The 15,623-nt window shown below is 42.7% G+C and overlaps 1 protein-coding gene across 1 annotated transcript in view; it reads left to right on the forward strand.

Moving 5' to 3' along the window:
* The first annotated feature begins 381 nt into the window (after positions 1–381).
* Positions 382–15,623, forward strand: part of LOC135514021 (coronin-1C-A-like) — a 72,289-nt gene continuing 57,047 nt past the window's right edge. The window contains exon 1 of the mRNA XM_064937148.1: positions 382–528. The gene's annotated coding sequence lies outside the window, so the exon portion shown is untranslated. The remainder of the gene's footprint in view (positions 529–15,623) is intronic.

Below are 15,623 nucleotides of genomic sequence, written 5' to 3' on the forward strand. Positions count from 1 at the left end.
ATTACGTTTTATAAGGGACAGTGCACCAACCATTCCCATGCCTTCAAGGTGTACACATCTGTCATTAAAAGAAAGAGAGGGGGATTATGTCATTGCTTATTGCTCATCAAGTTTCAGATTTTCAAGGCATTCATATTTATCACATTGTAACAATATACAGTAGATGTGTTATTATGTAGAAAAAAACAATTGGGTTTCCTTTTTATGTTATTCATTATAACACACTATTTATCACATTAACAATTACATATTGGAGGCATGTGTCTTGCTCCCTGGCACAGCTCTAACGGTGATTGTGATTGGTGGTCTTGGCTGCTGCTCATCTTTTCCAAACATGCCTGGCCAAGCTATAACTGAGGCGGGGAATGGGGATAGGGGAGGGCGTTGCGTCCGGTGCAGCAGTGACAGAGGGAAAGAGAGCACAAGCGAGTTGTCAGTGGCATTAGCGGTGGATTCAATTACGGGAACGTCGACAGTCCTATTTTAGATAATTCAGCAGTCAGGGATATTTTTACTTTGATCTGGAAGGTAAGTCTTTTTGCTTTATCTTTAATATGTTGTACACACAGTTCCGACTTGGTTATTGTATTAATCTGTGCCGTCTGTGCTTTAGATAGCGAGGCACCACTTGCTTGAATTCAGTGAGGAAAGCTACAACTAATTGGGATTGACAAGTTTTCAACGCCAATGAGTTAGTTACCAGCTAAATTAGGTAGCTAACTAGCTACATTTTTTGCCTTTAGTACTTGTGATAGCCATAAGCTGACTAGCTATCCACCATGTGGAATGAATGACCAGTCCAGCAGCCAGTTGTGGTAGGGTATTATTCCACGACAATGTAATCGTTTCTGATGAACCAAACTGACTTGTGGTTCCAGTTAAAACGAGGATGGGGTAATGTAATTTAGCCTCAAACTGTCAAAACGATATAATATTAGGGAGGTAACGTTAGCTAGTTAACTGGAATGTATTGATTCAGACAGCTGAGCTCATTCAGCTTTACAATGTTATCTGGGTGTTGCTGATGACTGCAAGCACAATCAAATTAGTTTTGTGTCCACAGATATAACCTCATTTGCAAAAATGAATTTATAATTCATGTAGGAATGACTCAAATTCCTAGACAAAAGCACATTGTCAGCACAGCTGTGCTACTACTGGCACAGCTATGTTTCGAGGATCGATTGGATAAAATTAATTGTACACAAATATTTTAGTCTGACCATAAAGACGTTATGCGTCCCTCTTTGTATCTGACATCGCCCATAAACATTAAGCTATGGCTTTGCTCTCGAACCGAGGTGATGGGTCACCGTGAATGGCCCTGTATAATGTCAACCTACTTATATCTGTTATTGTGATTGAACAGCCATAGCTTTGATCAGCCTTTGACTTTTCAGGCTGTTAAAAAATAGCATTTTGATCTATGACAACATTGATTTTACTTGAAGGATTTTGGTTTTCAGACCAGAAGGATTTGTCTATTATTAGCCTCGATCCCCCTCCAGAACTATTTGCAAAGATGTGTGTTTGCGTAAGCAGCTTGGGAGTTCCCTTCCATTGGAGAATGATTGAGTCATTGTGGGTGGAGGACTGGCCATAACTAGCTGTCAGTCTGACCTGAGGGGCACACCATGGTCATGTTTGGTCTGGATGTCAGGACGCATCAACCTCTGGCTGGCAGGTTGGCTGGCCACTCATACCGCACCACTGTTAACTCCGAAGTTACCCCTCACCTCCCAAGGCTTGTCTGGGAGAGGAAGTGGGTCAGAATAGAGGGAAATTAAGCGTGAGATGCACCGACGTGTTAGGCTACAGAGGATGCAGCGAGAGGGAGTGGGGGTTGTCAAATAAGTCCTCGAACACCCCCCTCTCCAGCCACGTTTGTATAAATGGATTCCAAGATGAAGGTCCTTAGGAAATTTGGGAGAACACAAGAAGAACATGCACATTTTCAGGTAGCATTTCTGCCTGATGGTGACTCTGATTGCATACCTCGGTTCACATCTCACATTCTTGAGTTTGTCAGGTCCTGTCTGTGCAAGGTGGTGCTATCCGAGGCCACATCACCAAGCTGAAGGGTTTACATCTTCTGAGACTCCTCCTTTACAGGGAAATAAAATTCTGCATAACGATTTGGAGTAGGCCTACACATTAGCAATGTTTATTGAACCAATTATTTTCTGCCCTGTGGAGGTATCAAGAAACCATCACACAAAGCTGCACATGTGCTCTAAGTTCTTGCATCACACCCAGTTCTTGCTGGTATTATCACACCCAACATCATTAGTCTGTTTGATTAGGGTTAGTAGGCACAAGTACCTTTGGTGCTGTGAACATGACCCATCATGGAAAGGTGTTCATGTCTTGCCAACAGTATCCACCTCTCCTCATTTTTGGGAACCAAGTGTGATGGTATTTTGTCCAGTCGCATTTCCTTTGCCCAGTTCTGTGTGTGTGCTCCCAAACCTGCTCTGACGTTCCAGCAGGAACTGGGAGGAGGACCTGACTGACCATGTCAGAACCAGGGTGAGATTGTTTGTGACAGACAGGACTGCACAGGCCTAGTTGAGGTTTGAGACCAAGATGTCATGTGATATGTGTTTGTCTGTCTGTAGATGTGACTAATTTGGGAAGTGGCCAGGAGCATGCACTGATCTGATGAGCACACCATTCAGCATAATTTCTGTGGCAGTGTATCCATCTGGTCAAAACTGGTTGTTTCATCTTAACTATTGCCCACACTTTTTGTTTTGACTTTCTCATTTAGTGGATGTTATTGTGGATGTAAAACAACAGAACCTCTCACCTTAATCTAGGCCACACAGCACAGGAGTTTGTCTGCCTAAAGCCTGTCTTGATTTAAGTAGCTTCATAGGGTTTGGGGAGTGGACCTTCTCAAGTCTGGGAATGAAGTTGGATAAGTACATGCATAGACAAATGTCCTCCTTTTGAAACAGTTGACGTTTTATTCTTATAGTTTAGGCTAGTCCCTGGTAAGGTTCTGTACCAGATCCTGACCTTCCAGAACAAGGTGAAATAGTGAATGCTGCTGTACATCATCCTCATTTGACATTTAATGTACAGTTTGAACATAGTTGAAATGTCTCGTTCGTCCGAGCATAGATGGATACGGTGCCTTAGGAGAGTATTCAGACTTCTTGACTTATTCCACATTTTGTTAGGTTAAAGCCTGATTCTAAAATTGCTGAGAATTTTTTGTTATTTAATCAATCTACACACAATCCCCAAATAATGACAAAGTGAAACCAGGTTGAATGGGAGAAACTTCCCAAATACAGGTGTAATAAGCTTGTAGCGTCATACCCAAGAAGACTCGGTGCTGTAATCGCTGCCAAAGGTACTGAGTAAAGGGTCTGAATACTTAGGTAAATGTGATATTTCAGTGTGTTTAAGAAATGAGCAAAACAAACAGTTTTTGCTTTGTCATTATGGGGTATTGTGTGTAGATTGACGAGGGGAGAAAACAACTTAATCCATTTTAGAATAAGGCTGTAACAAAATATAATGTAGAAAAAGTTGAGGGGTCTGAATACTTTCCGAATGCACTGTAGATGGGGAAATAAGTGGCTCAGTTCCAGTGGATTGTCTTGTTGCACTGGCTCTGTCTGTATTTTGCAGGATACAGTCTTTGGCCCTTGAGCGCATAGTCCTAAGTTTGAAAACAGTACAACATTCCATTGAACTGTGCTGCTGACATTGTGCCCTCGTGGTATTTTACAAAGAGCAGAGCACAGACCACATGGTCACCCAGGAACAGAGAAAGGTGCTGTTTTTTCACCAATCTCATTGTTGAGAAAAGCAGTGGAATGTAGCTGGAATTTGATTACAATGGTACACTGTGGATTTGGTTACGGGAAGAGGATTTAGGTGGCGTCTCTCTATGCGTTCTGAGTGACAAAAGGCAAAGTCTGCCAGTGCATCGAGAGCATTGAGGCGACAGTACAGAAAGAAAAGCCTTGGGACAACATAAGGCCAGACACTGGGGTGGGGGGCTTCACTCCAGAGTGGTCATTTGTGTTGATGGGCTATGTGGTTAATCAGTGACAAGTTTTTTGTTGTTGAATTTTTACCCCCTTTCTCTCCCCAATTTCGTATTATCCAATTATTAGTAGTTACTATCTTGTCTCATTGCTACAACTCCCGTACGGGCTCGGGAGAGACGAAGGTCGACAGTCATGCGTCCTCCGAAACCCAACCAAGCCGCACTGCTTCTTAACACGGCACGCATCCAACGCGGAAGCCAGCCACAACAATGTGTCGAAGGAAACACCGTGCACCTGGCGACCTTGGTTAGTGTGCACTGCGCCCGGCCCGCCACAGGAGACGCTGGTGCGCGATGAGACAACCCGGATGACGCTAGGTCAATTGTGCGTCGCCCCATGGACCTCCAGGTCTCGGCCAGCTGCGACAGAGCCTGGGCGCAAACCCAGAGTCTCTAGTGGCACAGCTAGCGCTGCGATGCAGTGCCCTAGACCACTTGCACCACCTGGGAGGCCCTAATCAGTGCCAAGTTATGTAGGGCTACTTCATGTGCACACCGACTAGGGTTGAATATTTTACAAATGTCCATCCTGAGAATAAATCACTTTTCTCCTAGGCAAGCCGGTATTTCCCTTCCAAACCAAAAGTGTCATTATAAAGCATATAAATGTGTCTAGATTTGATTAGAGCTTTGATCAGAATGGTAATTCAAGCTGATGCTACCTGAGCCTGATGACATTCATTAAATTAGAGATCTGTTTTTTGCAAGAGCTGCATCTCAATAATCAATATCGCCCTTCTGCATCTGCGATGGAAGGTGGCAGAGCTACAGCGGTGTTTGTCAGACCATGAGACATCCTGAAAATCGCTATCCCAAACTCTGTCCTGCCCCCCCCTTGTGGGCGCCCTAGAGCAGGGTTTCCCAAACTCGGTCCTGGAGCCCCCCCCCCCACCGGGTGCACGTTTTTGTTTTTTGCCCTATCACTACACAGCTGATTTAAAATGACAAAAGCTTGATGAGTTGGCTATTTGAATCAGCTATGTAGTGCTAGGGCAACATCCAAAACGTATACCGAGTTTGGGAAACCCTGCTCTAGGGCGCCTACAATCCTCAAGACTTGTCTGAAGGTCCGTGGTACTAGTTAAAAAATAATGGAAGTGTGGAGATAGTTTAGTGCCTAAAATAAGGCGGATAATGAAATGCAAAAAAAAACAAGGGTTCCTCATCTTTCATCTCTCCGATATAGAATAGACACTTCAGAACAAACTTCCTTTTTGATATTTTTTGGGGGACTGTTCCATGCAGGGAATCTGTTATTCAATGCGTTTGTATTGGCTAATAGCATATTCCTATTTTTTTTTAAATGTTAAAACAATTTTATACTTCAAGGGATATTAAAATCCAATGGGTAAATAATCCTTGGTATTAAAACAATTCCATTATAGTTTTGTAGATTTCCTAATTCTCTTTCCTTGGCTGACTTTACCTCTCCCCTTCTCCACATAATGTTTTGGTTGTCACTAGTTACCGCAGCCACATAGTCATAAACCCTGCTTATTTCTACATTTTATCTTCTTAAAATCGGTTTGTAAAACTAACCTTAACCACACTAATATTATGTCTAATCCTAAAACCAAAACTCAAATTTGTTGTCAAGAATTATTCAAATACAGCCAATTTTGACTTTGTGGCTGTGGTAACTAGTGGAAACTGTTTTGGGGGATTTCCTGGTCTTTGAGCTCCCTGCAGTAAGCTATGAATTTCAGTACTTGATAACATCAGCATCTGTCTGGTTCCCTAGTAACCACTCTGTAGTGAGCGGATGGTTAAATATTTAAAGAAGTCAATTAAATTTGGATTGACATTGTTCATTTTTGCTTTGGTTGACCACCTGCCCATTCTTCATGTACAAGGATTAGCCCCTCCATCCTTTTAAAAATTATTAGTGGCTTTCACAGGGACAGGGAGAGTGAGATACACGATAGGGCTTTCAAGCAGAGGAGATGCTGACCTGATCTGTCGGTGGGTGGGGGGAATGGGATCAGACAGGATACAGACCTTCCTCATCATTTTCCTGGCTCTGTCTGTGTACAATTTCCCTTTTACTCAGGATGATTTCAGATTGATCAGTGAACAAACCTTTCCCCCTGAATGACACTGTATTTCCTTGTGTGTATTGTTTTGCAGTGATCCTTGTGGTGCATTGTCAGGGCGGGGCAGTATTATAGTGTGGCAGCCTTCTCATTGACAAACCAGTTTTGGCACTGATAGTTGTAGACAGAATGGGATGGCCATGCTGTAGTAGGCCTAATTGTGATGCATGAACATAACCATGTATAGTGTTAGATTGTCTTCAGCTGAAAGGGACATAAAAGAAGGCATTACGAGCTCTTGCTCTTTTTTTTCCACTCTTCCCCTCTCTTTTCACTAACTGTTTCCCAGCCTTATGTCAGAGCATAATAATGTGCCTTGGTTTAAGAAAAGGCAGCAGTCCCCACTCCCCAGCACTCCGCTTTGGCTGTTTGGTGGAGAGGAGACCTCTAACCTTCTGTGCTCTCAAGGAAAGTGGGAATGGACTGAATTGTTCTGTTATCACTGATTACTTCACATGCTGTGCTCAGTCTCGCGCTCTCTTTCTGTCTCGTCATTCTCTTCACTGGTTGTGCAAAAATGCACTTTGTGCGACACTGACACAGGACGGGAGCTTATAGATAAGTGTTAAGTTCTTTACAGTTAGGGATATACACATTTATTAGAATATTCAAAAGTGCCTTAGACCACTGCGCTACTCAGGAGGCCCAGAATATTCATTTTTGAGAAAATAAGGTACAATTTCATATGCGTTGTCTAAATTTAAATTAACATCTGTGGCATTGCTACATACAAGGATAGACCATGACATTAGAAATTGTAATAAAATAAGTTTTATGACCGTGTCTATCGGTGCGCCCCATTTTAAAAAGCAAAAAAAGCCTAACAAGCTTACAGCTTTGATTGACATTGTCGGTCAATCGAAGCTGCACTACCATGTGTAACAAGTGACTTGGTAGATTTATAATCAATGCAAAATAGAATGACAATTACAGAATTAAGTTGGCTAAGTTAGGAGTAGGCTACAATGATCAACCAACAGGTAGGCTGTTTCATATGAATGGAGTTGTTGTAGATAAGGATGCTGGGAGCTCAGCAAAATAGCCTCAATTATCCTTGCTAGCTGGCTAACTAACTTAGCTGGCTAGTGTAGCTAGCTAGCTTTACATCGATTTGATGCAGTCAAGACTGACACTACCAGATGAGAGAACCTATCGCAGCAACAAGTTTGTCTAACTTGTTGGTTCGGGTACTTTTGCTCATTCACTCTCCCTCTGTTACAGTCATGGTCAAAACATGTTAATATATCAGTAGCTAAGATGGAGAGGTCTGTCCGTTTATTTAACTAGGCAAGTCAGTTAATTAAGAACAAATTCTAAGTTACTATGACGGCCTCCTGTGGGGGCTGATATTAAAAAAAAGGGATGAGACAATGGTACAAACATTATTGTGCACAGATAACGGCACAAAGGGCAATAATGTAGAGACAACAATACATCACACAAAGCAGCAACAACTGTCAGTACGAGTGTGCATGATTTTGAGTTGTTGAATGAAGAGATTGAGAACTGTCCAATTTGAGTGTTTATTGCTAGCTGCAGCGAACTGAAAAGACGAACAACCCAGGGATGTGTGTTTTGGGGACCTTTAACAGAATGTGACTGGCAGAACAGGTGTTGTCTGTGGAGAATGAGGGGTTCAGTAGGTATCTCAGATAGTGGGGAGTGAGGCCAAAGAGGGTTTTATAAATAAGCATCAACCAGTGGGTCTTGAGACAGGTACACAGCGATGACCAGTTTCCAGAGGACTATAGAGTGCAGTGATGTGTTCTATAAGGAGCATTGTTGGCAAATCTGATGGCTGGATGTATGGGTAGGATGGTCATCTGAATCAGGGTTCTTTTGGCAGCTGGGGTGAAAGAGGAGCGATTTACAATAGAGGAAACCAAGTCTAGATGTAACTTTAGTCTGCAGCTTTGATATGTGCTGAGAGAAGGACCGTGTACTGTCTAGCCATACTCCCAATTACTTGTATGAGGTGACTACCTCAAGCTCTAAACCCTCGGAGGTAGTAATCACACCTGTGGGGGAGAGGGGCATTCTTCTTACCAAACCACATGACTTTTGTTTTTGAAGGTGTTCAGAACAAGGTTAAGGATAGAGAAAGCTTGTTGGATACTAAGAAAGCTTTGTGGTAGAGCATTTAACACCAAAACCGGGGAGGGGCCAGCTGAGTATGACTGGATCATCCGCATATAAATGGATGAGAGCTTCCTACTGCCTGAGCTATGTTGTTGAGAAGAGCGTCGGATTTAGCCTCGGGTTACTCCTTTGGTGACAGGCAGGCAGTGGCTGAGACAGCAGCTTTTCTGACTTTATATTAGCGGTCAACCGATTATGATTTTTCAACGCCGATACTAATTATTGGAGGACCAAAAAAGCCGATACCGATTTAAATCGGCCAATTTTATTTATTTATTTGTAATATGACAATTACAACAATACTGAAAGAACTTATTTTAACTTAATAAAATACAGCAATAAAATCAATTTAGCCTCAAGTAAATATTGAAACATGTTCAATTTGGTTTAAATAATGCATAAACAAAGTGTTTGAGAAGGAAGTAAAAGTGCAATATGTGCTAACGTTTCAGGTCCTTGCTCAGAACATGAGAACATATTTTATTTTTACCTTTATTTTACTAGGCAAGTCAGTTAAGAACAAATTCTTATTTTCAATGACGGCCTAGGAACCGTGGGTTAACTGCCTGTTCAGGGGCAGAACGACATATTTTGTACCTTGTCAGCTCAGGGATTTGAACTTGCAACCTTTCGGTTACTAGGCCAATGCTCTAACCACTAGGCTACACTGCCCCCCCATATGAAAGCTGGTGGTTCCTTTTTAACACGAGTCTTCAATATTCCCAGGTAAGTTTTAGGTTGTAGTTATTATAGGACTATTTCCCTCTATACCATTTGTATTTCATTAACCTTTGACTATTGGATGTTCTTATAAGCACTTTAGTATTGCCAGTGTAACAGTATAGCTTCCGTCCCTCTCCTCGCTCCTCCCTGGGCTCGAACCAGCAACACAACGACAACAAGGGAAACAACCACCACAAGGCTCAGAGCGAGTGAAGTTTGAAACGCTATTAGCACGCGCTAACTAGCCAGCCATTCCACTTCGGTTACACCAGCCTCATCTCGGGAGTTGATAGGCTTGAAGTCATAAACAGCGCAATGCTTAACGCACAATGAAGAGCTGCTTGCAAAACGCACGAATGTGCTGTTTGAATGAATGTTTACGCACCTGCTTCTGCCTACCACCGCTCAGTCAGATACTTGTATGCTCAGTCAGATTATATGCAACGCAGGACATGCTAGATAATATCTAGTAATATCATCAACCATGTGTAGTTAACTAGTGATTATGATTGATTGGTTTTTTATAAGATAAGTTTAATGCTAGCTAGCAACTTACCTTGGCTTGCTGCATTTGCGTAACAGACAGTGAGTCTCCTTGTGGAGTGCAACAAGAAAGAGGCAGGTCGTTATTGCGTTGGACTAGTTAACTGTCAGGTTGGATCCCCCGAGCTGACAAGGTGAAAATCTGTCGTTCTGCCCCTGAACAAGGCAGTTAATCCACCGTTCCTAGGCCGTCATTGAAAATAAGAATGTGTTCTTAACTGACTAAAGGTATGTAAAATATATTTTTTAATTGGCAAATCTGCGCCCAAAAATACCGATTTCCGATTGTTATGAAAACTTGAAATCGGCCCCAATTAATCGGCCATTCCGATTAAGCGGTCGACCTCTACTTTATATACTGCACTCGTTGAGTGGTTGTTAGCAAATCAGGCCAAAGACCTCTCAGACACCAACACTACTTACCCGGCCCACAAGAATGGAATGGTCCACTGTGTCTCAATCTTTGGCCAAGTCAATAAAAATAGCAGCACAATATTGCTTAGGATCAAGGGCAATGGTAACATCATTGAGGACCTTTAAGGTTCTAGTGACACATCCATAACCTGAGCAGAAACCAGATTGCATACCAGAGAATACTATAGATATCAACTGCCTGGCTTTTTGATAGCTTACAAGTTTTTACAACGCTTTTGATAAACAGGGCAAAATAGAAATTGCCCTATAACAGTTAGGATCAGCTTGATTTCCCCCTTTTTTAAATAAAGGACTGACCCAGATGAGTTTTTTTGGGGGTCAAGTTTAAGGAGCTCCTTTAGCACCTCTGACTCAGTGACTTCCTGCAGGGAGAAACTTTGTAGCAGGGCAGGGGAAAAGAGGGAGGAGCATCGGGGCTATTCACATTAGAAGGGGTGGGAGAAGAGATGTTGGATGGGCAAGGAGGCATGGCTTAGTCAAATAGGAATCCTGACTTAAAGAGCTCAGCCATGTGCTTCTTGTCAGTATCAACCACATTAAGGGACATGGGAAGGTGTGAGGAGTGTTTATTCTCCAGGTCTTTAACTCTTTTCCAGAACTTCTTGGTTAGAACTGCTCCTTAATGACCAATACATCTGGATTGAAGCTGTGAACCGACACATTCAATTTATCCATTTTAGGTATTAAGCTTCTAGTGTTAACGTGCAGAAAACCCAGGGTTTTACGAGAGCAGAAATCAGTAAAGTAACTAACTTTGGCCTATCGGATAGCCTGAGTGCACTTATTTCTCATTTGTCTGAACGAGAACCAGTCAGCCTGAGTGTGTGTGCCGAGCCAAATGGAATTCTTGAGGTGGAGTAACCGTGCCAGATCACGGTCAAACCAGGGGCTGAATCTGTTGTTAAATCTAATTTTCTTTATGGGGGCGGGTATGTTAAAACCTCTCTGGGATATTCGGGACGGTAGCATCCCACCCCGCCAACAGCCAGTGAAAGTGCAGGGCGCCAAATTCAAAACAACAAATCTCATAATTAAAATTCCTCAAGCATACAAGTATTTTAAAGATAAAATTCGCATTAATCCAGCCAGTGTCTGATTTCAAAAAGGCTTTACAGTGAAAGCACCACAAATGATTATTTTAGGTCACAGAAAAACACAGCCATTTTTCCAGACAAAGAAAGGAGTCACAAAAAGCAGAAAGAGATAATTCATCAGTAACCTTTGATCTTCATCAGATGACACTCATAGGACTTCATGTTACACAATACATGTGTGTTTTGTTTGATAAAGTTCATATTTATATCCAAAAATCTCAGTAAACATTGGTGCGTTATGTTCAGTAGTTCCAAAACATCCGGTGATTTTTTTTATTTTTTTTGTTTTTGCAGAGAGCCACGTCAATTTACAGAAATACTCATAATAAACATTGATAAAAGATACAACTATTGTACATGGAACTTCAGATAAACTTCTCCTTAATGCAACCGCTGTGTCAGATTTAAAAAAACTTTACGGAAAAAGCATACCATGCAATAATCTGAGTACGGCGCTCAGAGACCAAAACAGCCAAAGAGATTTCCACCATGTTGTGGAGTAAACAGAAGTCAGAAATAGCATTATAAATATTCACTTACCTTTGACCTTCATCAGAATGCACTCCCAGGAATCAGAGTTCCACAATAAATGTTTGATTTGTTCGATAAAGTTAATTTATGTCCAAATTCCTCCTTTTGTTAGGGCGTTTGGTAAACAAATCAAAACGTGCGTGCAAGTCCAGCCAAAAAGGTTGGACGAAAAGTCCAAAAAGTTATATTACAGGTCGTAGAAACATGTCAAACTAAGTATAGAATCAATCTTTAGGATGTTTTTAACATAAATCTTCAATAATGTTCCAACTGGAGAATTCCTTTATCTGTAGAAAAGCAATGTAACGCAAGCTAACTTTCACATAGCCGTGCGCCACGAGATCAAATCAAATTTATTTATATAGCCCTTCGTACATCAGCTGATATCTCAAAGTGCTGTACAGAAACCCAGCCTAAAACCCAAAACAGCAAGCAATGCAGGTGTAGAAGCACGGTGGCTAGGAAAAACTCCCTAGAAAGGCCAAAACCTAGGAAGAAACCAGGCTATGTGGGGTGGCCAGTCCTCTTTTGGCTGTGCTCGGTGGAGATTATAATAGAACATGGCCAAGATGTTCAAATGTTCATAAATGACCAGCATGGTCATAATAATAATAATAATAATAATAATAATAATAATAATAATAATAATAATAATAATAATAATAATAATAATAATAATAATAATAATAATGCAGAACAGTTGAAACTGGAGCAGCAGCACGGTCTGGTGGACTGGGGACAGCAAGGAGTCAGGTAGTCCTGGGGCATGGTCCTAGGGCTCAGGTCCTCCCACTTTGAGAGAAACTAGAGAGAATTAGAGAGACCATATGTGGGGTGGCCAGTCCTCTTCCAGCTGTGCCGGGTGGAGATTATAATAGAACATGGCCAAGATGTTCAAATGTTCATAAATGACCAGCATGGTCGAATAATAATAATAATAAGGCAGAACAGTTGAAACTGGAGCAGCAGCACGGCCAGGTGGACTGGGGACAGCAAGAGTCATCATGTCAGGTAGTCCTGGGGCATGGTCCTAGGGCTCAGGTCCTCCGAGAGACCCAGAAGGAGAGAATTAGAAACGCACACTTAGATTCACACAGGACACCGAATTGGACAGGAGAAGTACTCCAGATATAACAAACTGACCCCAGCCCCCCAACACTTAAACTACTGCAGCATAAATACTGGAGGCTGAGACAGGAGGGGTCAGGAGACACTGTGGCCCCATCCGAGGACACCCCCGGACAGGGCCAAACAGGAAGGATATAACCCCACCCACTTTGCCAAAGCACAGCCCCCACACCACTAGAGGGATCTCTTCAACCACCAACTTACCATCCTGAGACAAAGCTGAGTATAGCCCGCAAAGATCTCTGCCACGGCACAACCCAAGGGGCGGCGCCAACCCAGACAGGATGACCACATCAGTGAATCAACCCACTCAGGTGACGCACCCCTTCCAGGGACGGCATGAGAGAGCCCCAGTAAGCCAGTGACTCAGCCCCTGTAATAGGGTTAGAGGCAGAGAATCCCAGTGGAAAGAGGGGAACCGGCCAGGCAGAGACAGCAAGGGTGGTTCGTTGCTCCAGAGCCTTTCCGTTCACCTTCCCACTCCTGGGCCAGACTACACTCAATCATATGACCCACTGAAGAGATGAGTCTTCAGTAAAGACTTAAAGGTTGAGACCGAGTTTTCGTCTCTGACATGGGTAGGCAGACCGTTCCATAAAAATGGAGCTCTATATGAGAAAGCCCTGCCTCCAGCTGTTTGCTTAGAAATTCTAGGGACAATTAGGAGGCCTGCGTCTTGTGACCGTAGCGTACGTGTAGGTATGTACGGCAGGACCAAATCAGAGAGATAGGTAGGAGCAAGCCCATGTAATGCTTTGTAGGTTAGCAGTAAAACCTTGAAATCAGCCCTTGCTTTGACAGGAAGCCAGTGTAGGGAGGCTAGCACTGGAGTAATATGATCAAATTTTTTTGGTTCTAGTCAGGATTCTAGCAGCCGTATATAGCACTAACTAAAGTTTATTTAGTGCTTTATCCGGGTAGCCGGAAAGTAGAGCATTGCAGTAGTCTAACCTAGAAGTGACAAAAGCGTGGATTAATATTTCTGCATCATTTTTGGACAGAAAGGTTCTGATTTTTGCAATGTTACGTAGATGGAAAAAAGCTGTCCTTGAAATGGTCTTGATGTTCTTCAAAAGAGAGATCGGGGTCCAGAGTAACGCCGAGGTCCTTCAGTTTTATTTGAGACGACTGTACAACCATTAAGATTAATTGTCAGATTCAACAGAAGATCTCTTTTGTTTCTTGGGACCAAGAACAAGCGTCTCTGTTTTGTCAGAGTTTAAAAGTAGAAAGTTTGCAGCCATCCACTTCCTTATGTCTGAAACACATGCTTCTAGCAAGGGCAATTTTGGGGCTTCACCATGTTTCATTGAAATGTACAACTGTGTGTCATCTGCATAGCAGTGAAAGTTAACATTATGTTTTCAAATAACATCCCCAAGAGGTATAATATATAGTGAAAATAATAGTGGTCCTAAAACGGAACCTTGAGGAACACCGAAATTTACAGTTGATTTGTCAGAGGACAAACCATTCAGTGACAAACTGATATCTTTCCGACAGATAAGATCTAAACCAGGCCAGAACTTGTCCGTGTAGACCAATTTGGGTTTCCAATCTCTCAAAGAATGTGGTGATCGACGGTATCAAAAGCAGCACTAAGGTCTAGGAGCACGAGGACAGATGCAGAGCCTCGGTCCGATGTCATTTACCACCTTCACAAGTGCCGTCTCCGTGCTATGATGGGGTCTAAAACCAGACTGAAGCATTTTGTATACATTGTTTGTCTTCAGGAAGGCGGTGAGTTGCTGCGCAACATCCTTTTCTAAAAATGTTAAGAGGAATGGAAGACTCGATATAGGCCGATAGTTTTTTATATTTTCTGGGTCAAGGTTTGGCTTTTTCAAGAGAGGCTTTATTACTGCCACTTTTAGTGAGTTTGGTACACACCCGGTGGATAGAGAGCCGTTTAATATGTTCAACATAGGAGGGCCAAGCACAGGAAGCAGCTCTTTCAGTAGTTTAGTTGGAATAGGGTCCAGTATGCAGCTTGAAGGTTTAGAGGCCATGATTATTTTCATCATTGTGTCAAGAGACATAGTACTAAAACACTTGAGCGTCTCTCTTGATCCTAGGTCCAGGCAGAGTTGTGCAGACTCAGGACAACTGAGCTTTGAAGGAATACACAGATTTAAAGAGGAGTCTAATTTGCTTTCTAATGATCATAATTTTTTCCTCAAAGAAGTTCATGAATTTGTCACTGCTGAAGTGCAAGTCATCCTCTCTTGGGGAATGCTGCTTTTTAGTTAGCTTTGCGACAGTATCAAAAAGGCATTTTGGATTGTTCTTATTTTCCTCAATTAAGTTAGAAAAATAGGATGATCGAGACAGCAGTAAGGGCTCTTTCCAAGCTGATCAAGACTTCCAGTTTGGTGTGGCGCCATTTCCAAGTTCTACAATTTTCTGGAAGCTTGCTTCAGAGCTCGGGTATTTTCTGTGTCCCAGGGAGCTAGTTTCTTATGAGAAATGTTTTTGGGAGCGCCTCTTCAACCTCAGGAGGCTGAAGAAATTCGGCTTGTCACCAAAAGCACTCACAAACTTCTACAGATGCACAATCGAGAGCATCCTGGCGGGCTGTATCACTTCCTGGTACGGCAACTGCTCCGCCCTCAACCGTAAGGCTCTCCAGAGGGTAGTGAGGTCTGCACAACGCATCACCGGGGGCAAACTACCTGCCCTCCAGGACACCTACACCACCCGATGTTACAGGAAGGCCATAAAGATCATCAAGGACATCAACCACCCGAGCCACTGCCTGTTCACCCCGCTATCATCCAGAAGGCGAGGTCAGTACAGGTGCATCAAAGCTGGGTCCGAGAGACTGAAAAACAGCTTCTATCTCAAGGCCATCAGACTGTTAAACAGCCACCA

This window comes from Oncorhynchus masou, chromosome 25, assembly GCF_036934945.1.
Source record: "Oncorhynchus masou masou isolate Uvic2021 chromosome 25, UVic_Omas_1.1, whole genome shotgun sequence".
In the NCBI taxonomy this organism is placed as follows: Eukaryota; Metazoa; Chordata; class Actinopteri; order Salmoniformes; family Salmonidae; genus Oncorhynchus; species Oncorhynchus masou.